Raw genomic sequence first — 24430 nt, 5'->3', positions numbered from 1 at the left:
TGGAATTTGAGTATGTTTGCTCAGGATCCAGATTCCTTTTGGTAGAAAGTACATTCAGCCCTGTCTAATCCAACAAATATAATAAGCATGACATCAACAAAGCTATGCAATGTTCACAGCGCTCTTAATAAGCTTTCACTGCTTGTACATGTGAAGTGGTTTCTTTTATTGAATTAATAACATCAATTAGGCCATGCATATTAGCATACCATGATGCCTCATGGGTGAAAGACAACAAATGCAACAGTGATTTTTAAGTTAGCGTTATTATGTCTAACTAGATAGCTGCATTTATAAGATCAACACATTTAAATCAGATTAAGACAAAGTCTGGCATAATGTTTATTCTCCTCCAAGCCTACATATTATTTAAGGTGAGTCATTTCAGTCAGGGACAAAGGATCTGTAGAAGTTTCTAACATTAATGTCAGAGGACAGTGAAGCAAAGAACTACAAGATAGCTGTGAATTGATTGATCCATCTACTCACCGCATCCAATTTCCCAACCGTTTTTCAATCCTCGCGGCTATCTTTTGGATGTTTACAGGCTTCTGTGCCTCTGTTTACCATCTTTCTTATGTTCTGCTGTTACTCAAGCCATCTCTACAAACTTTGTTCTCACATGCTATGGTAAAAGTAGGTTTGCTGCCAAAAACAGAAGTCCCATCTTGAGTTCTCTTTTCTCTGCCTTCTTCAGGTGCAGCAAACTTACCTGTGTCTTGACATCATCATCCTGTAGCTTTCCCTGCCCCTCCTTCATATCATTGCATACCACAAAGAGGACAGCGTTTGGACAGCAAAGAAACACATAATATGGTGAAGCAGGATACAGGTAAAGATAGGCAAACTGTCCAAGCCCTTATTCATACATTCGGCCCATTCACACAATAATCAACACCATAGTAGGAGGCAGTCTACCCAAATTTGCATGATTGTGTGAACTCACAAAAATCCCTCCAACTCGAAGAAGGATAGCCCAGATTTTGAATCCAGCTCTGAACCAAGGTAACAGGAGAGGGAAGCTCTCCTTCCTTGCTTCTCTGGTCGTGTCGGTGCACTTGTTATGTTCAATGCACATACAATCTGTGTACAGTGGCCCCCATGATGAGCAGTGTTAAGGAGTCAAAATGCTGCACCCCAGGGCTGCTGCAGACTTCAAAGTCTCCCACCATTTTTGGAAGCAGAAATTGTGGAAACAGCAAATGGGCAAACGTTTGGAAACACTGCAACACTGCAAACACTGAGTATGGTTGTCATACTTACAACCAGGTCTACACAGGTTAATGCAGCCCTACTCAGGCAGAGCTGGTTGTGAGAACCACCAATACTGGTCCCAATCCCAGTGCTCCTCAGCCAGGTAGCCCAAGTTTTTTTACTCATGCTAAAAGTGTGGTAGAACCGCTCATGTGCACCCTTCTACCTCACCACCCAGTCATGTGGATGCTCTGGCTGCCAGCAGCCCCCAGGCATCCATAGAGTTGGGTGAAAGGAGCTGTCTGGCAAGAGAAAGTTCCTCAATGCACCATGCTGCTCACACAGTGCATTGTGGGCTTCCTGGAGGCCAGGCATCCTTCCCCCTGTCTCTCCTTTGCCACACTGCTCACCACCCCGGTGTTTGTGTGGGCACTCAAGTGGCAGAGCCCTAGTCAGGCTCCAGTTCATGTGTGGGGAAGGTAGGTAGGCTTCTGCTTCTGCCTTCTACCCAGCCTTCCCTAGGATGGTAATTTCAGTCATGTGAATAGCCTTTGTTACAAATGGGCAAAGGTCTGGAAGCGCTGCTTTAGCAATCACTGCTGCAAACACTGCAGAGGCTGTGTTTGAAGTCTGGAGCAGCCCCGGGGTTCAGCGATATGACTCCATTGACACTGCATATCATGTCAGCCAATGTATGCACATATTAAACACATGTGTAGTAATACACTTCCTATCTGTACCCTGCATGTCTCCCCACTCCCTCACAGAATATTTTGGGAGCATATTCTTCCCAAGTTTAGGGCACCTGGAAGTTTGCTTGTACCCATTTGGAATATGGTGAGGCACATTTGGACTTGTGGGGTACAAAATATCATACTAGGTGATCTAATCGGCGCACGTGCCCCCCAAAAGCAAGAGATTGCAAGCAGCAGACCTGTGGGATATTTTATAGGTCATGCATGTGAGTTTCCCCCGGTTTCTCTTATGGGAAACCTGACCCAGTCTGGATACCATGCACAGCAACCAACCACTATAAGAGCTGCTGTTATTTTCCCCCCTTCACATGGTTATTAAGAGATGATGCAGGTCTTAAAGCTGGAACCTTTTTGCTCTGGGAAAATTATGTATGACACTTTACATACGGATTAGATAATTAATGTATGCCCTGATTTCCTTCACCGCAACATAAAAAGGGTGAGATAACGGCACTATAATTCCAGATAATTAAAGAGCGATCAACTTAGAGTAGCTTCTACTGCTCGGGAAGTGTGTCCCTCTGTCATTAACACCACCAAAGCCCTCTCTATTCTTCACACCTCATTGCAAGCTGCGCTCTCGGCGGCTGGCTCCCCAGAGATGACAATGCTGCAGAGCCCAGTCTGACTAAAACAGATGCGATTCCCGACCACACTCTCTGGTGTCATTTGGACCAATTTGTAGCATATTTGGGCCACATAGAAGCATCATTATGAGTCTGCATCCATATGTCCTCTGTAAACTACCCGATGCTTAATTCAGTCACCCAAGAACACTCTGGAAATTACAGTCAGGATCAGCAGGAAGGCGTGGTAAAGATGCTGAGACTCAAAGCTGCCTGGAAATCACACTCTGTTCAATGCACATATCTGGGCCCTTCATCTCAGTTGCCTTCAGAGCAGGCAGGGTTTACTCACTGATGGGAGAAATGTATTCTCCACATCCTCAGAGCACTCTTGATTATTTCAGATGTTCCTGGGCAGAGGCCTGGCATTCAGAGAGGGTGCAAGGCTGAGACTGGTAAACGAGTTAATCAATTATGCCCTGGCACTATGCATATTTAAAAAGCTCCCGGGTTCAGATGATGCAAATCCGCAATCAGAATAAACATCATGGAGCACCCAAATATTTGCGGTAGGCAGGCAGCAAAGCAGATGGAGAAAGGAGACTCTTGTGTGCAAGTGTACTAATGCATGTGTGCATGTGCACACATGCGCACGCACACACACACACACACACACACGACTGGCAGAGGCTGGGCCATATACTCTCTTCCTTTTCTTTTCTTTTTAAATTTAATTTGAGCCATGGCTTCTTCTATACTTATATCTCTTTGCCTTCATAGAATTATTGATGGCTATTTAACCATGCTTGTATCTTTTTACTATGGCTGTGTTTGCATGTAATGTGGAAATGTGGGTCCAATAGATCTGCGGGTCCACTCCCCCCACCCCTGACCATATTTGCATGTAATGGACAGGAGGCTCTTTGTACTCAGGAGGGGGAACTGGTTGCATGGGTTTCCTTCTTGACTGAAGGACAGCCCTGGCAGCCAATCACAGCCAGAGTGAAGGAGGAGCTTCCTCCCTCAACTCCAGTTTCAGAAGAATGGGACTACAATGCAATGTTTGCATGCAATGCTGGCACCACCAAACTGCAGGTAGGGGCAGCGAAACTCACTACAAATCAAAGGTTCAAATCAGTATCTCAGGAGGGAAACATCTGGTCGCTTTGGGGTCCGAACTGGCTGCACGGGCTTCCTTCATGCATTCGGATGAACAAAAATTTCAACCAGAGGCCCCTTCAACTCTGGTTGCATTTTATGTGAGAATGGGGCCTGTGTTCGTATCTCTTAATGTTCCATTTGTGGACATTATTTAGTTTTGAAGTAGTCTTTATACTGTCTGAAGGGCTTTAAGCTAAGGGTGAATTTGCAGATGTGCCACAACAGAGTTTTCTGTAGGCATGCTGATATGGGCCATACCTACATGTGTGAAGAGGTCACTTCCAGCAGTAATACACTTGTTAATACCACACCACTGAAAAGCAACCTGATCCACTTGCTGGTATGTTTGCTACCCAACACCCAGGTAAACACAGGTAGAACACATCCATACCAGGATGCAGGGGCTGTCCTACATCTTATTATGGAAGTAAACAACATCTTTTTGACCATAGAGGGTTTCAGGAATCCAAGGTGGATGTTTAGAGTTATTCTCTGCAGGAGAAGAGATTAAAATCAACTATGATCAAAAAGAAATTGGTCTGCTACAGTATTTCTTGTGCCATCTAATTTAGCATCTGGCCTGGCTGAGAACATCTGTAAAAGTAATATGGACTGCAAAAGATATGTAACATGGAAGATTAGTGTTTCAAATGTTTCAGTCCTCAGGCTGGTCTTTGAATAGGATTTGAAGGGATGTCAACAAAGCAGATGTCTGTAAGTGACAAGGGCTTCCATGTCCTGCAGGTTAATGCAGGTGGTGCACACTCACCTGTGCTTCTGCAGGTCTCTAAATCACCCGGCGATGTTACCGCATAAGAGGGCAGTCCTGGCACTGCTGACTCTTGTGTGATTGCACAATATGCACTATTTCCATGGGAATAATGTAAGTAGCATGTGACAATGGATTGCGCAAGAGTCAGTGGTGCCAGTACTGCCCTCTTACGCAGCAGCATCACTGTGTAATTTAGAGCCCCACAGCAGCACGGATGAGTCTGCACCACCAGCATTATACTGCAGGGCATGTCAACCATTGATCTGTTGATTTGCTATTTATGGATGGGGCAGAAATTAAATCTTAGATGTAATCTATATTTCTTAAATTTGTTCTGAATTATAATGCACTTTAAAGCTGCATTCGATTCCCTTCATTCGATTAATCAAATTCACTTGAGATGTCCTATTTCCCCAGTATCTTAAAGAATTTCTCTAACATATACATTAATTCTGTCTTTCTGATATTACATAGGAGTGCTTTAAGCATTTGTTTATCACATAGCATTTAATCTCCCAAATTCCCATTGCTAGCAATCCCATCTTCTTCTAGTGCTGGGCTGTTAATATCCTCGCTGCTATCAAAATATGATAGATTAACTCCTATTCTTGCTTTGGACCTAGCTCCTCTATATATCCTAAGAGGCTCAGCAGGGTCTGTACATCAGTGAGTTCCTTCATCTTAGAGACCAGCTGCCTCCAAAAAAATTGCATCTGTGGACAGTCCCATCTGATATGATATTTATTTGTCTTTACATGTCTACCTCTCCAAAATCTGGAAGGTAAACTTGGATCATCCAGGGCATCAAGAACCACTTTGCTACACAAAGCGATTTTCTATCAGTTATACAGGGTGATATTTTCATACCCTTTCTCCATATACAGACCCAAATATCTTCTAGACACTTCTCTTTCCACTGTATTGACAACTAGAATACTTTGCCTACCCCACCCCCATTATCAATTGCTCAAATTTTGTTTCCCTCCTTAATCTACTCCTCGCAAGCTTCTTTTGAACTCAACTCCTTCATTGGAAACATTGTGTGTAATGGTCTTCAAGTCCAACCCGCTGCTCAAGGCAAGAAATCCCCAAGATGAAGAACATCCTCAACAAATGTTTGCCCAGCCTCATTATTTCCTTTAGTGATAGGTTCTTGGTTAGAACATATTCCATTATTACCTATTTTATTCCGGTAACTTGATGTCACTTCCCATCTAAACCAATTGCTACTCTCAAGAGACCTGTGTAAAAGGATTCCCGTGAAGATACCTCTGAGCTTAATTTCTTGCTTATCATTCAGACATTATACCATGAGGTTGTTCACATGACTAAGGTGGGGAAGGTTGGGGGGAAGACAGGAGCCTACCTGCCTTCCCCCATGCAATCCAAGCCCAAACAGGCCTGTGCCACTCTTGTGGCTAGATAGATGAATGGTGTGGCAGTGAGCCAGACAGCGATTGGCTAGTGTGGGGAGGAAGCCGAGCCACATGGAATCTCACAATGCATTGCACAAGCAGCACAGTGTATTGGGAAATCTCCCTGCTGCTGGGCTGCTCCCCCCACCCTGGCCTCTACAGTAAAGATGGCTGCCAGCAGCCCTAGCATCCAGAGAGGGAGACACTTTCCCCAGGTAGAACATTTCCCCAGGTAATACACGGTCAGAAAGCATGGGGCTGTATTTAAGAAGCACATGGGCCGTGGGTGAGGCTTGCTGCTGCATTGTTGCAGATGCTGTACCCAAGTACAGTGCCCATGCTTGGCACAGAGTGAACAGAGCTCTTGCTCCACGCCTTTCACATTGACTTAACAATGATATCTGCAACATTTAGACTTTGAGTAATGTGGACCCATTATAAATACATTAAAGCAGGGGTTTTCAAACTTGGATCCCCTGATTGTATTGGACTACAATTCCCAACATTGGCCATTGTGGCTGAGAAGGATGGGAGTTGTAGTCCAACAACATATGGGGGCCTGAGTTCGAGAACTCCTGCTTTAAAGAAATGTAACTTCCAGGATATATTGTTTCCTTATTTTATCTCATTGATCACAGCCATAGTCTGATGCTATTTGCCAGCAGGGACTGGTGTGGGCTGAAGCAACCTGTCTGTATCATTCACACATGCTGTACAGGCAGTGGTAGAGCAGCTGTTAGGACAGGGCTCTCGCTCAGTGGCAGAACGACTGCTTTGCATGCAGGAAGTCTCAGATTCAATCCCTGGAATTCCCAGGCAGGGCTAGGAAAGACTCCTGCCTGAAACCCTGGAAAGCCCTTGCTAATTAGTGTAGTAGATAATACTGAGCTAAATGGACCAATGGCCAGAGTTGGTATAAGGCAGCGTCCTTGGTCCTAAAGTGGTGTCGGGCTGCCCTGTGGCTTGTGTGGCACTAATCACACGAATCATGTGACATATTACCAATGTCAGACATCCTCCATCCTTACCCCACTATGGATACAGTTGAGATCCCTTCACTAACTCTCTTCCGACAGCAACAAAGGAAATGACAAACAGCAAATGAAGGTTATGCACCCCAGCCCCTCCTTTTCATTTGTAACTCTCGAGAATACCAACCCCTCTTTTTTCTGCACTGCTCAATTTCGAACCTGAGCTAAACAAAGCCCCTAAGAGATGTGCATTCTCTTTATTCTCACTCGATGCATATTCTCAAAGGAGAAAGTGGCACAGGGGAAAGATTCCAGTTTCAGGTTCTCCTTCTGTATTCTGCCAGCATGCCAGTTCTTTGTTTAGGAAACAAATTTCCATAGCTCCCTCTCTCCTGCTCTTCTTCTTCTACAACTTCGTCTTCTTTTTAATATTTAGCTGCCCATTTCCCTTCCTCCCCTATCTCAAAAGTATCATTTGATAGTATGAAATTTAATGTTCTTCACTGAAAAAAAAATTCTGTGTATAGTTTGCAAATACTAGCTTCTCTTTCTGATGTTTTAAAGGACTCAATCATTTGATTTGACCACAATTCTCTCTCTTTCTCTCTCCCTGCCTTCCTCCCCACTCCCCGCCCCCCCCAACTCCATTTCAAGGAGAAAAATCTTTCCCAGGGCTAAATCCTGACAAATGCCTGCCTTCAACCACCCGCTTTCTCTCACACCCCCTTTGAAATATGTATGCGCATGTTATGCAGTGTGGATGCATATCAATGCCAAGCTATCTACCTTTGCATATTAAATCATTACCACATCTTTGCTGGCAGTAAAATATGCAGAGCGTATGCTAAAGAAAGCCTCTACCCTGCCTAGCCAGAGCAACAACACCCCCCCCATTCTTCCCTCTCCCCCCTCCCAGCCTCATCTGAGAAGCCCAGGTATCTCATGCCACTGTCCTTTGTTCTCCTTTGAGCAAAAGCATTTCGCTTGCTTTCCCTTTGTCACTGGGAAGGACTCGTTTCCTCCTGCATGCCTAAAAAATAAAACTGAGCTTTTTATGCCTTTCCCCCCATTTCCTTCCTGTCTACGCACCAGAAACTTCAAACTGGGGTCAGTCTTTAATTACACTGCAATGCACAGCCCTTCTACAGGACCTGGCTGTTTCTGACTGCATCTGAGCTGCGGAAAGCCCTGAAATCCAGAGAGTTAGCCAGCCATCCCCTCCCACACTCTCTTGGTGCCCTTTGGGGTATTCTTGGCTCATTCTCTGCCTGTATTCACATAGCTGCAGGGATGCCAAAGAAGCAAGGACAAGGAGTAATTAGAGAGCACCTTTGGGCTTAGTTCAGTAATCTTTCACTTCCCTTCTTCTATATGCCAGGGAAAGAGCTGTTGCAGGAAGAAATTCTTTCTCCGAAATGTCTTGTGGCACTTTAAAAACTAACAGATTTATTCTAGCATAATTTCCCATGACTTAGAGCCCACCATCAGATGCATTGTCTTAATAATATCCTAATGGACAAGCCATGTGGCTAGGAATGGTGTGGTTTGCCAGTTGTCAGGAAAACAAATATGGGAAACCACAGATAAATAAATCAGGAAAGGAACAGTCATTTCCGATTGCTACTAATAATATGGAGAGGGGGCTGTTACACGCTGGCCAGGGGCATAGCAAGTTTGGAGTGGGCCCTGGGACAAAAAGTAAAGATGGGCCCCTGCCCTCCCTTGCCGCTGCCTCCTTTTCCTTCTTCAGAGAGGCACAAGGGGGAAAGCAAAGAGCAAGCTGTCACCAAGCTGATGGGGTCCCTCCCAACTGCAGGGACCCAGGGACATTTGTCTCCCCTTGTTGAATTGTAGGTGTGCCCCTAGCCCTAGAAAGCCAGGGGCAACTCTCTGGCATCGGGGAAAAGGTGAAGAAGGCAAACTTGAGCCTCAGGATTGAGACATCCCGAGAGTTCTGATTTGGGGAAAGGGAAGGGGTGAAGGGGATGATGAGAAATGTGTGATTTCAGTGCTTCAGATCACTATGGTACTTCAGATTGCTGGGTACTTTAATCCATGGAGATCCTTTGCTGGGCTATAAGGCTGAGAGGAGACACTTTAGTATAGAGTGACCCGATGAAAATGAGGTCAGAGCTTATGTACCTTCAACAGTTGTGTAGAAGAGAGAATTTTGGAGGCACACCCTGTCATGCATGGATGAGAAAAGCGGCACCTACCAAAATGTCCTCTTTTACACAAGTTTTAAGAATACAAGCATATTTGACAGTTACTGAGGCTGCTCACATGAGCAGCCCTACCTGATGTGTGAAGCATCAGGCTTGTACAGGCACTGCCCTCCTGGGTAGCCCGGGATTTTTACCTGGCCATTTACCTGGGTAAAAGGGCACAAGTGCCCTCTTTACAAGATCATGTGAATGATCATGTGAATGATCTAGCCAGGCAGCTAGAACTCCCAACTCATGGGGGAATCCTTCAATGCATCATGCTCATCACACAGTGCAGTTCGCATGCAGCTTGGATAACCACTGGATCATCCAGAGGGGAGGTAGGTTCTCTCCTGCCTTCCCCCTTGCCCTCCCCAGCCCAGCAAAAGCTCATGGGAATGACCTTATTGACTTACTAGCTCAAAATGGTGCATATAGGCACTTCAAGGCAATCTCTCACTAATTATCAGCTAAAACTAGACCTGCAAATATTAAAACTTATTACCGTCGCTTTGAGAATAAATCACTTTCCATGCAAGTTCATAGATCTCTCTTTGTTACCTGCTACATGTGAAAGATCAATGAGCTTTAAGAAATCTGCAAGGCTGTGATGATTCCTTTATATTATACAAAATCTGTATCAAGTGACCAGATGCATTTTGGGGCTATGGTTGTGCATAGGTTTGATTCAGACAGTGCTTCCAAATGGTGGGGGAAGGGAGGGAATCAGAGTTGTACAAGGTGTATATATGAACCTGGACAATATAAGGGTCTCTACAGATAATCTGTGGCTTATCAAAATACAGAACAGCAGATGGGAGAGAGCAGGATAGAAGAAAACCTAGACCAGGTAAACCCAACCATTGTGGGTTCGTGATTTCTACTACATCCTCTGTCAGGGCTAGCAGCATGAATGAAGAACTACATTTTAATCGGGGCAAGCAGAAGATTGTATGACCAGGAAGGAAGGCTGAGAGAGGTCAGACAAGCCAGGCACTAAGCAGACTGTCCGAGATGCAGGCTGTAGGCGAGCTGGTCAGCCTGAGCCAGAAGATCCGCTGAGAAGCAGGTACAGTTGGTTAGACAACAGCTTCTTCATTCAAGAGATAGGTGACAGCAACTGAAGCCAGACTGGGAGGCTTTATAAGGTAGGTGCTCCATGCGCACCCTCCAGAGGTAGGGCAAGCTCCCGGCGGGCTGCTCCCTGCTCTCTCTCATTCCCTTGCCATCCCAGCCCGGCTTTTGCATGGCGCAGTGGCGGCATCTTCCACGGTTGCTTCCTCTTGCGTTCTGCTTTGGGGGCAAGCACGGATCTGGCCACTTACTTAAGAGGAAGCCCATTGAACTGAATTATTTACTTCTGTGCAATCCCATTTGTTTACTGCAAGGCAATGGACTTTTCTTTCCTTGTTTACTGCAAGGAAGCCCATTGAACAACTGAATCGTTTCACAGCAAGCCTGCAAACTGCTCTCAGTGCCATGTGGTGTGGAGGGCACTTTCCATAGTTCAAGGATTTGTGGATATATAAAGCCCCTTTCCGTATATGGATTTTATTTTTATTTTTTGCTCAGGTGCTTGCGCAAGAGGAAATCAAGGAATTGTTTGCGCCATGGTGCTCCCCCTAGTGGTGGCTTTGTGCAAAACCACCTAGAGAGAAATCTTTTTTAAACCAACCTCATCACCTCATCCTCTTCTGCGACCCCATTGGCCAGAAATGGAGGCGGAGGAGGGGACAGTAAATACAGTTCAGGTGGAATATGGACATCCCCTGCCTGGAAAACCTGCTGGAGTGGTGGGCAATTTGAACGGCCACAACCCTGTCACGATGCATTGGGAAACGCATTGAAAAACACCGTGCTAGCAGTTTCCAGCTGCTGCTTAATACCGTTGCACTTTGCAACACTTTAACTGGTGCAAATCTCATAATCTGGAAAACGCCCATGAATAGCTTCAGTCAAAGCTGGCAGTCCTCATAGTAAGAGCAAAGTATCCCTTTAGAACAAGGATATTGCTTTATGGAGTATGGAAACACACAGGCCTTTTAAGGCTCTTTGATGTGGCCCTCAGCATCTCTGTCACCTTCCATACAAATTACTGAGGGCTGGGAAGCTGATGTCCTTAGTAGAATAAAGGAAATATTTGAGTTGCCAGGCCTGGCGTGGAATGTACTTCGGTGAGCAAGAATATTTTGGCAGGCAAAGAAGTGGTATGTGGGAAGGTAGTTTCTATGGCAGGACCTGGAATCTGGAATAATGTCCTGTATTCCATATTGAAATATGATATCACTCTTCACATGAGATATGTGGAGCAAACATGTTTCTGGGACCCTGAGGAGGGGAACAATTAGGTCCAGGGACGTGCCGCAGAGAATTGGCAGGCGAGGAAAGGGTTAAATCTTCCTCCACCGACAGCTCTCCACTTGAAATTCCCCCTCCCAACGCAGCTTTTCATTTAAAAAAGAAAACATTGTTGGGGTTTAGTTATATATGTCACGTGTCCTTAGCCCCCTACCCTATGCCCAATTGATGTGTGGGGCAAAGCATGGTGCTCTCTTCTTTGCTCAGTTCTCTTCTATAATTCCTCTGAAGAATCTGAAAAAGTCCCTTGTTGGAGACTAAAGGGACCATTTGTCTGACCCAGCAAAGTGTGAGTAAAAGGGAATTTTGATTAGGCTGGCCAGCTAACTACCACTTAGCTTTTGGGCCTTCACATCTTCTCAGAATTTCGGCCTGTAGCTTTCTGAATCTCTTGGCTCTTCTTCCTAGCAACCTTTTGCTTGCCTAATTTTGTAAACTTCTGGAAAGGATGCAGAAAATGAGAGAAGCTGTCAGGATCAGAGAGACCTCTAAGAGAACAAGAGAGCAGGTAGAAACCCTTCTGTGTCTCTGCAAGATGTCAAAAGCACCGAGATTAGCAAGGAGTGTTTTTCCTCTCTTCTCCCAGGTGGCTATTTTCTTCAGCTGCCCATTGATCCGTTCACCTTTTGCCACTCTCTAGTGAAGCCCCTGGGTGCTCTACTACCACACAGCATCCACAGTTATACAGGGAAGCTGCTCTTTCACTCACAGCAATTACAGTGTCTAAGAGCTACATGGGCTGTTGGTGCTGTTCATTTGATCACATTTCTCACCTTTTACCCAGAAGGTCATCGGTTCAGTTTTTAGCCATGTCTTTGAACCTCTCTCCATATAGCACTGACATATAGATCTGTCATGGAGAACTAAAGGGTGGAGAACTGTTACTGGTGGTGAATGGATTAACTGAGACGCATTGATTTCTGCCCCTATCCTAACTATTCCTTCCCCTTTCTTAGTCATTCTGGATCCATTTCCAAGGTGACCTCTTCCCTATACCTGGAGGAGGAGGAGGCTAACCAGATGGGGGCCAGGTGTAGGAGGAGGCTGCCTGGTATGAGATAGAGAGAGACGTCCTTGGCTAGCAAAAGGTCCAAGACCACTATCTTGATCTATTTCCTGCTTAGCTTCTAATTGAAGGCATCCCCACGGTTTCTAAAGTGTTAATAACAGCCATGTGCCAGGGGAGGGTATGATCTGGACTGGAATTGGAAGCTCCCCATTTGATCCTTGCAGGTTTTGAAAGGGGCTTGGGAGAAGAAAAGAGGTCTGCCAGCAGCCCCCTCCCCCCGCCATCCAGCCTGCAAGAATCAAATGGAGAGGTGTGATCTGACATTTGCAGGCCTTGAAAGCATGAGAGAGAAGAAGGAGCTGCCAGCAGCCTCTTCTCCTTGCCCCCTGCCCCTTATAAAGCCTACAAAGGTTGGAAGGGGAGCTTCTTGAGCATAGTTCTTGAACTCCATTCTGACCCATGCAGTCTTTGAAGAGGGCATGTTATGAGAAAGGGGGTCAGTCAGTAGCCTCTTTTGCTTGCCCCATAAAGAGATTCATACACCTAGATCCATACAGATGGATCAAAAAACCATACACAAGACACCAAAGTTCTTAATTAGATTTTTAAACAATCTTCAAAACAGTGCCCTCAAAATGTTTGTTTGCCACAAAACAAACATTGTTTTGAATTTTTTAATACTGGGTTTTAAATGTTTTTTAAGGTTTTAAATAATTTTAATTAATTGAGCTGATGTTGTAAACCACCCAGAGACACAAGTTTTAGGTGGTATAGAAATATTTATAACAACAACAACAATAATAATACTGTCTCTGATCATGGAGGCTCCACATAGGTATTATGAGCAGAGGCGCAGTTAGGCCTGCACCTTGGGGTGCAGGTCCGTGGTCTCTCTTCCCTGGAGGACCCCAGTGTGCCTGCCTCCCCGCCCCACAGATGGCATGGGCTCTGCAATGCCGCCTCTGTGCCCATCACACCAGCAGTATGGGGCTGACCATCATCAGGAGGCTCACCCGGCCATTGGGAAGCTCCCAAAGCTGGGGCAGGCTGCCTATTACAGCTGCCCCCACCCGATTATCAGCTGTTTGGAGGGTGGGTGGGGCTTCCATCGGCTTCTCTGCCAGTTTCCCTGAAGCTCCCCAGCATGGACTGGCAGGCTGCCTGCAGGCAGCAGCATAGGCGTAGCTGGGGGGGGGCAGGGGGGGCACGTGCCCCGGGCGCCATTGAGGTGGGGGCGCCATACCAGTCCCTGCCACCCCCACCCCATTGCCCACCTGCCCAGCCCTAGGGCCCCTCAGCCACTTGCCTCCAGCTCTGGCTGATCGGCAAAGAGGATTGCTAGGATCGGCAAGGCCTGCAAACTGCAGAGCAGCTCTTCTCTCCCCGCCTCTCAGCTGATCGGCGGGTGGGCGGGGCTTCCAGAGAGGCCTCCCAGTAGGCCTCCCTGAAGCCTGAACTCGAGTAGGCCCCAAGCAAGGAAGGAAGGAAGGAGGAAGCAGGCAGCAGACCCTCTGCCCAGACCAGACCATCCAGAACAGCCATTGCTAGGTAGGCTGTGAATTCCTTTTTGTGGTTACGCCCATATATAGGGATCTCCTTGCCATAGGGCTTTGATATGGGGGGTGGGGCGAGACTGAGAAGTCTCTGAATATTTAATTTAAAACAGACTGGAAAATGTGCTGGCTTTAAAAACAAAAACTATCTAAAAAGGCCTATAAGTGGCTTGTTTCATGTCAGAAAATTACAAACACTTCTGGAACAAGTATATTTTATTTATTTTCATTCATTCATTCATAAATGCACTTATGTTCAAGTTATTTTGCAATCCAGAAGGTCTGAGTGAGAACTGTGAAGAATGTGTTGTGATTTTATTTTATTTTATTTTTCTTGTGTGTGAACTGCTGCCCAGTAACTCGCAGGGACTTCAGGGTAAATCTGGCCAACATGTGAATGCAGCACCTCTATTCCAGAGGAGATGTGTGTTAAAGGGCTTTAAAAGCCTGGTGTGAAAAGACTCCTGGAATCAAACTTTACTGAATTTGTTCAGAATTCTGAGAAAACAAACATAGGCTCACCCTGCATGGTTGAAAGTCTCCTTTGCTAATCTCAGCGAGGGGGCCATTTTAATAATTAGCATTGCTAGTGTGTTCTAGGCATTAAAAGTAGCACAAATATATAGTACTCAATGTATATCACTATATACTGTGAAGTGTGCATGTGTGTATTCAGTGAAATGTATTTCCAGGTAGCATACTTATTTTGAAATATCGACTTAAATCCTTGGGGGCCTGGGGTGTGTGGAGGCCTGGACTTTGAGGGTCTGGGGGCCCATTTTGAAATCCTGTCTCTGGACCCATTCCAACCTTGCTATGCCCCTGGAGGAATAGTTACATATGTATTGATCACTACACATGGGTTTCTGCACAGCACCTGCACAGAAGAAACTTCCATGTAGAAAATGTGTCTCTTGTAAATTGACCCTGAATTTTCCATCCATGACTGGGATATCTGAGAGTTAGAGTCAATAATAAAAGAACAGCACACTGCTTGTGACAGGAAGGGGCAAATTACAATGATTTCTTAGTTTGGCAGGGGCTGGTTTTGGCCCTGGCAGAACTTGGCTATCTGCTCCTGTTGCAAATTCCTCTGTCTAGTGTGGCAAACTAATGTATCCTCCTCCCTCTTGGTGTCAAAGTAAGCACTGGTGTGGTGAATGCACATATACCCCATCATGAGCCAACAGTCATCATAAGACAAAGGCTGGCAGGAATCATTTACTGGTTTATAGACACACACACCCCACCACCACCTTCTTCTTCCACTATTTTGCTAATGGCTATTTGGGCAGGTGATCCTCTAGGACAAAGTCATGTTTTTTAAAGAATGAGAGGAGACAGAGAAAATGACACTTGGAATCCTCGCATAACTCCTGACTGTTGTTCTAAATCTTTTACAGAGATGGCTCATGTTTTCAGGTTTTGATCAACAACCATGTCTAGATGGTACAGTGTTCCTTTTAACGGGGATTTCCAGATATTGCTGACTACAAGTCCCATCATTCATGCTTGGACAGTGGCGCAATTTCAGTGCTTGCCCTAGGCGCCATTTTCCCTAGTTACGCCTCTGAATACCTGTCTTGTCTTTTCCATTTTGGGACACAAAACCTATTACTATGTTTAAAAGCATTTATTTTCTGGCCATGAGGACTGCAAACTTAGGCTGTTGGTGTGCAAGACATTTCTTTAAAATATATATTTCTAAAGAGCCTTGTAGCCTCATGTTTCCTTTTTCCTGTCCCAGTATACTTGCACGGATGCAGCCCACAACCCACATTTGACTATGGCTGTGACACATTTCCATATTTCCGGGGGTGGCGGGGTGGCGCGCGGCGGGGGGTGGAGCGCAATTTCAGTGCTTGCCCCGGGCGCTGTTTTCCCTAGTTACGCCTCTGGGCAGCAGAGAAGATAGAAGCAGCATGGCCAGCACTGACTGTCCACCAGAATGCTGTGCACACCCCTCTGCCCTGCCCTGCCCTGCCCCCATTGCCACCTACTGGTGTGCTGTCTGTGCCTGCTGCCTCCTCCTCAGACCTAGTATTGGAAGGTATGTTATTTGTTTCCTTTTTGTAGTTATCCCCCCCCCACACACACACTTCGTATATGTATGGAAGAGCTTGCTGTAGGGCTTTCATATTAGGCACAGATGTAGGGCAGGGTGGAGGGCTGCATATATAACATAAAATGGATTGGACAATCATTTGATTTTTAATATTTTTTTTTATTTTTTAAAAACCAATCAAAAAGTTCCATAACTGGTTTTCATGGCAGAACATTAAAAAATACTTCTGGAACTGAAGGTCGCCCCCACCCCCAAACATCATTCCACCCCCATGTGGAGGAATTTGCCCTTTACCTTCATGAAAAAGGGTTGCTGTTGCTGCCCCCAGACTTTGGAATGCTCTCCCAGTGGCCATTCGCTCCTCGGACTCCATCACGGCTTTTAGAAAGCTTGTTAAAACTTGGCTTTTTACCCAGGCTTTTACAGAATCGTTTTTACTGCTGCTTCTGTGGTTTTTTTACCTGTTGTACTGTTTTTATGCTTGTATTTTATGGATTTTAAATTTGGTTTGTTTTTATATATTTTTAGCTTAGTATTTTTATTATCTTTTTATTGTATGTTTTAACTTTTGTAAACCGCCTTGGGGTTGTCTTTTAACGAAAGGCGGTATATAAACAAACAAACAAACAAACAAATAAACAATATAAACAAACAAAGCACCCCCCTTTTTGCTCCTCCTTTTAGATCTTCTGAAGTGGCTTGGCAGAGGGCTTTGATATTGAGCAGAGACGTAGGGAAGGGTGGGAGAGCTCTCTATATTTAGGTTGAAGCAGATTGGTCAATTTGTTTATTTTTAATCAATTTTTCCCTATTTCGGGAAAACTGCCAGAAAAAAGTTATCTCTATCCATAGAGTACAGTACTTTAAAGGTAAAGCATGCCCTCGAGTCGGTGTCGACTCCTGGCGACCACAGAGCCCTGTGGTTTTCCTTTGGTAGAATACAGGAGGGGTTTCCCATTGCCATCTCCTGCGCAGTAGGAGATGATGCCTTTCAGCATCTTCCTAGATTGCTGCTGCCCAATATAGGTGCTTCCTATAATCTGGGAAACATACCAGTGGGGATTCGGACCAGTAATCTCATGCTTGCTAGGCAAGTCATTTCCCACTGCGCCATTATATGTGTGTGTGTGTGTGTGTGTGTACACACACACACACACACACACACACACACACACACACACACTGCCTAGAGATACACATAGCAGGTGGTATATAAATATGATAAATAAATCAATAATAATAAACTAGCTGACCCCGCACAGAGCATCTGTGCAGCGGTGCACTGAGCCTGTGGCATCCCCCCCCCGCAGTGCACTCGCTTGCTCCCCCCCCCGCAGCTCTCCCCATTGGGCAGGCCAGGGGCAGGCCATCCCACCACCGCCTCCCACCTCCTCCGCCTGGCTGGTAGGGCTTTGCTCGCCATCTGCCCACCTCCTTGCCTCCGCCATTATTTCTCCACCACCACCTCCTTTTCCAGGCCGGCGGGGCTTCACCCGCCATCCACCCACCTCTTCTGGCTGGAGGGGCATCGCCTGCCGGCCCTCCACCTCTGCATCCTGACCGCCGCCATTATTTCTCTCTGCTTCAACGCTGGAACTCTTGCACGCTCTGGAGCAGGCATCCCCAAACTGCGGCCCTCCAGATGTCGCTGAACTACAACTCCCAGCATCCCTAGACACAATTTTTTGTGGCTGGGTATGCTGGAAGTTGTAGTTCAGCAACATCTCCTCCATCCCGTTGCTCCACTTTTCCTAGATAGAATATCTAGCCGGGGCGGAGCCACCATTGCATGGCTGTGTTCTTTGAACACGAGCCACCATTTTCTGGGGGTCTCCCCACAGCCTCTAGCCACACACCCTGCACCTATGTTAGCATAGGGGTCAGACTAGAAAACAGGGCTCCGTTCATGAGACTTAGGGTAGAGCCACCATTGCATGGATGTGTGAAGGTTGCCAACGAGGGACTTCTACAGAAGCCATGTGACTTTTTTGGCATGTGCTGTGCTGTCCAAAGTTCTGGGAAGCAGGTGGAATATTTTGTTCACTCAGAACATTTTGCTCTCATGAGCAGCTTCTCTTCCTCTGTCTCCTTCCCCTTCCTACTGATCGTCCATCCAATGGGGAAGCCAGAGGGGAGGTTCTGCTTTAGTGGCAGGTTGTAGAGCCATGGATGCAGGAGCACGGATAACTGGGCCCGGAAGGTGCCGCTTGCTTCCTTCATGTGGTGGCGGCAGTGAGAAGTTAGCAGTTAACTAACTAACTTTACTCAATTAGCAGCGACCCTTGCTAACTGAGTAAAAAGGCACCTTTTAAAATGGTGAATATTCTCTATTTATCATGGAGAGAACAACTGGCCCTTTCTAGCCCTATCTATTCCTTCAGTGGCTGATGCTGGTATTACCTTGCATTTCTTTTTAGATTGCAAGACCTTTGGGGACAGAGGAGCATCTTCTTAGTTATTTTTCTTAGAAAGCCACTGTGAAACCTTCTGTTGAAAAGCCATATATAAATGTCTGCAGTAATAGAGAACAGCAAGCGAGTGGGAGACTGTGCATGCACCACTGCTCCAGCATGCAAAAAAGCCGGCTTCTCAGCTAACTGGCTGCCCTGCCGTGAGCCAAGAGTTGAAGTTGCTGGCCTGGCTGGGGATCGCAGGCTGGGTGACCCGTGAGGGAGGAGGACAGAGGACTGTGTGCGTGTGGTAAACCTAGCCAGGAAATGAACTTATGGTTAAGAAACAGGGGCCTTGAGAATTCTGCACCTAGACAGGAGCAGACAAACAGCTCGCCTGGTCATCAGCTTCACACTGGTGAGCTGTATTTATTCTCAAATTATCCAATTTTTATCCAAAATTTTTTTTGATAAACTCTTTCCTCTATTTCCACTTTTTTGTTGATGGATATTGACTCTTTTCACCATCTGGATGGTGACCCTAGAATGTGCTCAAAAGAACACGAGCCACCATTTTCCTGGAGCTGCCCTGCAGCCCCCAGCCACACCCCCTGAACCTACATGGGGTGTGGCCAGATTTGAAGATGGAACCGCTCAGCCTCGTTTGCAAGACTCAGGGGTGGAGCCACCCTTGCCTAGACATGTTCCAAAAGCACCAGCCACCATTTCCCTGGGGCTACCCCGCAGTCCCTAGCCCCACAGCCCCTGCATCTGCATCAGGGGTCATGGCCAGACTCACAAGACTCTTCAGTCAGCGCTGCATTTCCAGCCTGGGGGGGAGTGCCTCTCTCTACCAGCACACACACGTCTATCTAAAACAGAATAGGGGCCACCAGCAGGGGATTGCCCCTCGGCCGCTGGTAGCTTCCTACGGCCCTGGCCAGGGCACAAGGTCCACAGTGTTCCCTCTGCATATGGAGAGAGAGAGAGAGAGGAAATGTCTTCTAATTCCTGCATTCTTCCTAGTCCTTCAGGATGAATCATGGCTATTTTAAGCAGAGTGGCAGACAGCAAAAAAGATTTATTCAGTAATAGAGGCAGGGAATTGCCTGACTCTGAGGTCTCTGAACAATAATCCATAATTCAGAAATTAATACATGGTAGCAAAGACAATGGGATTTGAAATAAGCATTAGTGGCCAAGGCAAAGGGAAACTCTGCAGGCTCATCATCTGTGGATGCTCCGGTTATACACACATTCCCAATTATAAGTTTAGCAGTTACAAGAGAAGCTGACTTAAACCATTACATCTTTATTATTTTTTCCCTGTGTTGTGTGTGTGTGTGTGTGTGTGTGTGTGTGTGAAAGGGGGAGGGAAAAGTGGGAGTAAGGTTTCCTTAAGGATAGAGAGTTTAAATTGAGCTTTAAAATTGTGACTGAGCAAGATTTAATGCTGACAATTAGCCTGGACAAACAGTTAATCGTCCTGCAGGCATAATTTATATATTCTCTGTGCAATTCTCTGTGCAGGGAGAGATTGTCAGTGCATCGCCCTGCAAATTAGTGCAATAAAAGAATCTCATAACCTCTAACAGCTTAGCTGTCTGACAAAGAGAGATCATTCCACCGCTTTCTCTCTTGTTTCCCTGGCCACAATGAAATCTGCCCAGGCTGCTGTGCTCAGGTATTATGTTTGATTTCCCTGGCTGCTTTCCATTTAACTTCTGCAGCACTTTCTATTTACCTTGACTGGGGCTGTGAGTTTTGCCACTGACAGGGAGTTAAACAAAGCAGAGCCTGATCACACTTCAGATGGAATGCAACCAGTTGATATCCGAGTAGTCTTATTGGATCTGACCAACGGGATCTGGGTGCCTGTTGGATGTCTAGCTGTTTACAGGGAGCATATCTGAAAAGGGCTGATCCAGTTTAATATCGCCTGATCTGATACTCCCATCCTTTTTGCCTTGTATGACAACGGCACATGTATGAACATATGAAGCAGCCTCTTACAGAGTCAGATCATGTGGGTAAAGAGCCGTCTTGCCCACTCACCCTGCCCACCCTTTCAACTTCATTTTAGTTGTTAGGGATTCCCCCTTTGCTTGTAAAGGGGAATCCTTACCGGGGATTCCCCTTTAAAAGCATCACGATTTGGGCTGAACCGGTGCGGCCCAGTTTGAGTGCATGAACCAAAATGCTGGCCAGTTCTAACGAACCGATTCGCAGACTGGCAATTCAGTTTGAATTTGAACCAAACCACCCAGAATGGTTCCGTGCTCACCCCTAGAGGATAACACCAATTGAGAAAGGTATAGTTAGTGGCCCAGAAAGTTAGTGGCTGACATCCGAACGAAGCAAAGTTGCATCAGCACAAGAAGATCACCTAGTGGCACTAAAAACCCCTCAGAGATTTGTCCAACTGTGCAAAAGTTCCATTTAAAACATATGAAATGTGCTGCCATTTCAGGAGAAGAAACATGGTTGCAGTAGTGCAACATGAGTCTGGAATGCAAGCTCCAGACTAAGTGCAAGGTGCTAGTGCAACATCCTTTCACAGGTGCAACAACCTCCTGCAAGCATTTTGGTAGGATGTCATCCAGTGACTACTGGGAAGACGATGAAGGAGTGCTTGGCCTCAGTGGGGTGCTCCCTATTGCTGAACTGTGCTTTGGCTTTATGTTTGAATAGAGCCTCTGAAGCTGAATAGAACTGCAGAGAAGGAAAGTGCTGAAATTTAGAAGAATGACTACTGGAGTGTCTGTGTGCACATACTAACGAAGCATTTAAATAGCATTATCAAGTTCTCCTTAAAGGGCAAAATAAGGAGAGTGATTTACCAGAGACAGCCACAAGAAAATAGGGACTGTCCAGAGGAAACAGGGATCATTGGAATATACATCAGGATGCTAAATACTATTATGATATGCACCAGACATTTAGCAGCCTTTGCAGCTTGTGCAAACAATTAAATGCCATGAGTGAATTTTCATAGCTTCTGCCTTTTGCAATAGACTTGCCCTACTTGATTCTGTAGACACCTTTGCACGAGTTTAGTTTATGCCATTTCTTAATTTTCCTTTTGGTTGAATGTATCGGTCTCATTGACATTGTTCTGTGGGAAGCCTTCCAGATCAAGGACTAGCCTGACAGACTAATCCTAGGGTCATATAACATTGCTACATAAATCAATAACCAGATTTGCTGCAACAAACATGCTGGCTGACATACCAACTAAAACGGTGCACAAGCTGCCAAAAGAAGCACACATGCAGTGAATGTGTTTCCACTTCAGCACTGTAGGTACTCCTGTGCAAGGGCAGGGAGTTTTCACTAATCTCCCCTTCCCGAGAAGTACTCTGTGCAACATGCATAGGTCACACAGCCCTCAGGGACATCTTTGCACATTTCAGAGAGTACTTCTGGGGGAATGGGAGGTCAGTGGAAATTGCTTATGCCCAAGCGCCTGCCCATGCTGCTGAAATAGGAAGGTATTTGCTGCACACTCGATTTTTTTCGCTGGACTTGTTTAGAATAGGTGGGGTGGAGGCCTTAAATTTAGGGGAAACAATAAAAAAGCAATTTATTCCAATCCCTTGACATAAGACAGCGCCAACCACATTCAACCCCAAGCAGATTATTTAACACAATCTTCATCACACTGGAATCAGTGGAATATCTGGAGGACAGGAATGCTGAAGAAAGGAGCCAGTCAAACAGTAGCAGGGCCAGACCAGCGGGGGTCCATGTCCAGCTGCCACCATGGCCCCACTCGCCCCACCGCCAGTCGCCCAATAGTGACTACGCCCCTGAAGCCAAACAAACTGATTCTGGTGGCTCATATATGCCAGTACCGTTGCAAGCCTTTACATTTGCAAGCACAACCATTTTTACTTGTGAACCTCAATAAGTATTCTTGCTTATGCCACACAAACAGTCTAAAAGGCCCAGAAACAAGGAGGCAGGTTAAAAAGCAGCTCAAATTCATGATCAAATCATTTCTAAGCCTAGCTAACAAGATGTTCTGGCATGGGTTCATCCCCCACCCCAAATTTGAGATTACCAGTTTCAGAATAATAATATAATAGCATATATGTGACTATAGACGGGCATCCACCATGCCATTAGAATTAACTGTTCATTGTGCAGAACTCACAATGAACATTATATCAATTCCCTGCAGTTCTCTAGCCCAGGAAAGATTATTTGATGTGACCTCTAGTGCAAGACAAGTAGTCTTCTCACTGCACTTCATCACTCACACAACACAACAAAAGGAATGTTGTGCAACCACGAGCAAAGATCCACCATGTTGAAAGAAAATGTTGTGCAAAGGATGTGTAACTTATGTGCAAATTAAAATGCATAAACTAGTAATAGCTCTTCAGGTCATATCATATCCACCATGGCCCTCAGTGCTGAACCGCCTAAAAATAATTGCCTTGCATTGAGATGTGTTAAAAAGCAAACAGAAATGAGGACTCCTGTTACCTAAAGATTTATGGCACATAACATGCTATTCTTTCTACTACCATACCACATTTGCATAAAATGCTTATTTTACTGGAGTTTCATCAGACCTGAAAATGCAATATGATTCCAATAACATTTCTCTAGAGATAGACAGTGGGGCTAAAAAAAACAACAACGGGGGGGGGGGAGTGTTCGTTCAGCTGTGCGTCTTTATTAACAAACACGCCAGAATGCATTTCTAATATTGCACAATTTAAATGGAGCCTGTGTGGGGAAAAGAATAGCTCATGCAGGGTGGTTCTTGCCGTCATCCAATCCATCTTCCTATTTTCTAGTGTCAATCCATTGTTTTAAAGATATAATAAAGCACTCGGTTGAAATGCTGGCACAACTGTAAATTCAATCTCAGCATTTAGGGATCCTATTTAGCTCCCTTAGCAAGAACTTGCTGGGCTCAGGTTTTAAAAGAGCCTTCCACTGCAACAAACTCTTGACCCCTGAACACATCAGAATTAGGAATGTCTACTGAATACTCCCAAGTGGGCTTGGCTCCCCTAACACTTGTAGATAGCTACGCCTCGAAATGGAAGGTGGCGCTAAGATATACGTTACAATCTTACAGTCTCCACTGGGAAGAGCTCCGTAGGATGGGGTATGATCAAGCCACATGGGTTATCAAACAGTGTGTCTTAGATATAGAACTGCAAGAAGAATCAGCACAGTTGCCGAGAGGGATCTATATAGGCAATCAGCCCTTAAATGTAAGGCCTACTGAATATCTAAACAGTTTGACAACAGCAAAATTTAGGAGAGCTATGACCCTTGCTCACTTAAATGCACTCCCTACTGCAGTTCTAGAAGGGAAGTTTAAGAAACTACCATATTCAGCCCATCTCTGTCCTTGTGGCTTGGGAGATATAGAAACTACTGCTCATGTAATCCTTTACTGCGCATTTTACAAGGATATTCATATTAATTGTATTTCCCCGTTATTAATGGAGTTTCCTGGCCACACCAATGAGTTTTACTTAGATTATCTGCTGTCCAGTTTTAAAGAAACAGTCTCTGGTAATGTGACCAAGTTTTGCTATGTAGTTTGTAAAACGCGCAAATAACCTATTACCTGATTGGATATTGTTATTGTTTATTTATTATGCTTGTCAATGACCGAAATAAAGTTTCTCTCTATCTACTGAATATTTTACAGAATTGCAGCGTCGCAGAACCCCTGTAATCTGAGGCCCAGCTATCCAAATCTGACAACTCTCCCAATTCATAGTGCAGCTTCCCATGTAGCGCCATTCCAGCATTACCTGGTGTAAACAGCAAAGGCCCAGTATCAGGTTATGTGTATGTTTGCAGAGGTGCACCTAGGTAATTTTGGAGCCTGAACCTAAAGGCCTTTGGAGTCCTCCGCCCCCCACAAATGTAGCATCATCATGCTCCACAGTGCAAACACACCATCCAGGACAGACTACTGAGGATTTGGGTCCCCCAGGGGCCGTGTAGGCCCAGGACTTCAGTCCTGAAGACCAGAGGTAAGA

General features: G+C 45.6%; 1 protein-coding gene and 1 long non-coding RNA gene across 2 annotated transcripts in view; one reads left to right on the top strand and one right to left on the bottom strand.

Annotated features, from left to right (window-relative positions):
- The window catches only part of TNRC6C (trinucleotide repeat containing adaptor 6C), an 814117-nt gene that overhangs the window by 603621 nt on the left and 186066 nt on the right, over window positions 1-24430 (bottom strand). The gene's annotated exons all lie outside the window — the stretch shown is intronic.
- Window positions 13855-24430, top strand: part of LOC128348162 (uncharacterized) — a 133530-nt gene continuing 122954 nt past the window's right edge. The window contains exon 1 of the long non-coding RNA XR_008317974.1: window positions 13855-13953. This is a non-coding gene — a long non-coding RNA (uncharacterized LOC128348162). The remainder of the gene's footprint in view (window positions 13954-24430) is intronic.

This window comes from Hemicordylus capensis, chromosome 2 (genome assembly GCF_027244095.1).
Source record: "Hemicordylus capensis ecotype Gifberg chromosome 2, rHemCap1.1.pri, whole genome shotgun sequence".
NCBI lineage: Eukaryota > Metazoa > Chordata > Lepidosauria > Squamata > Cordylidae > Hemicordylus > Hemicordylus capensis.
Note: the sequence above shows the minus strand (reverse complement) of the source record. Positions and strands in the feature narration are given on the sequence as shown.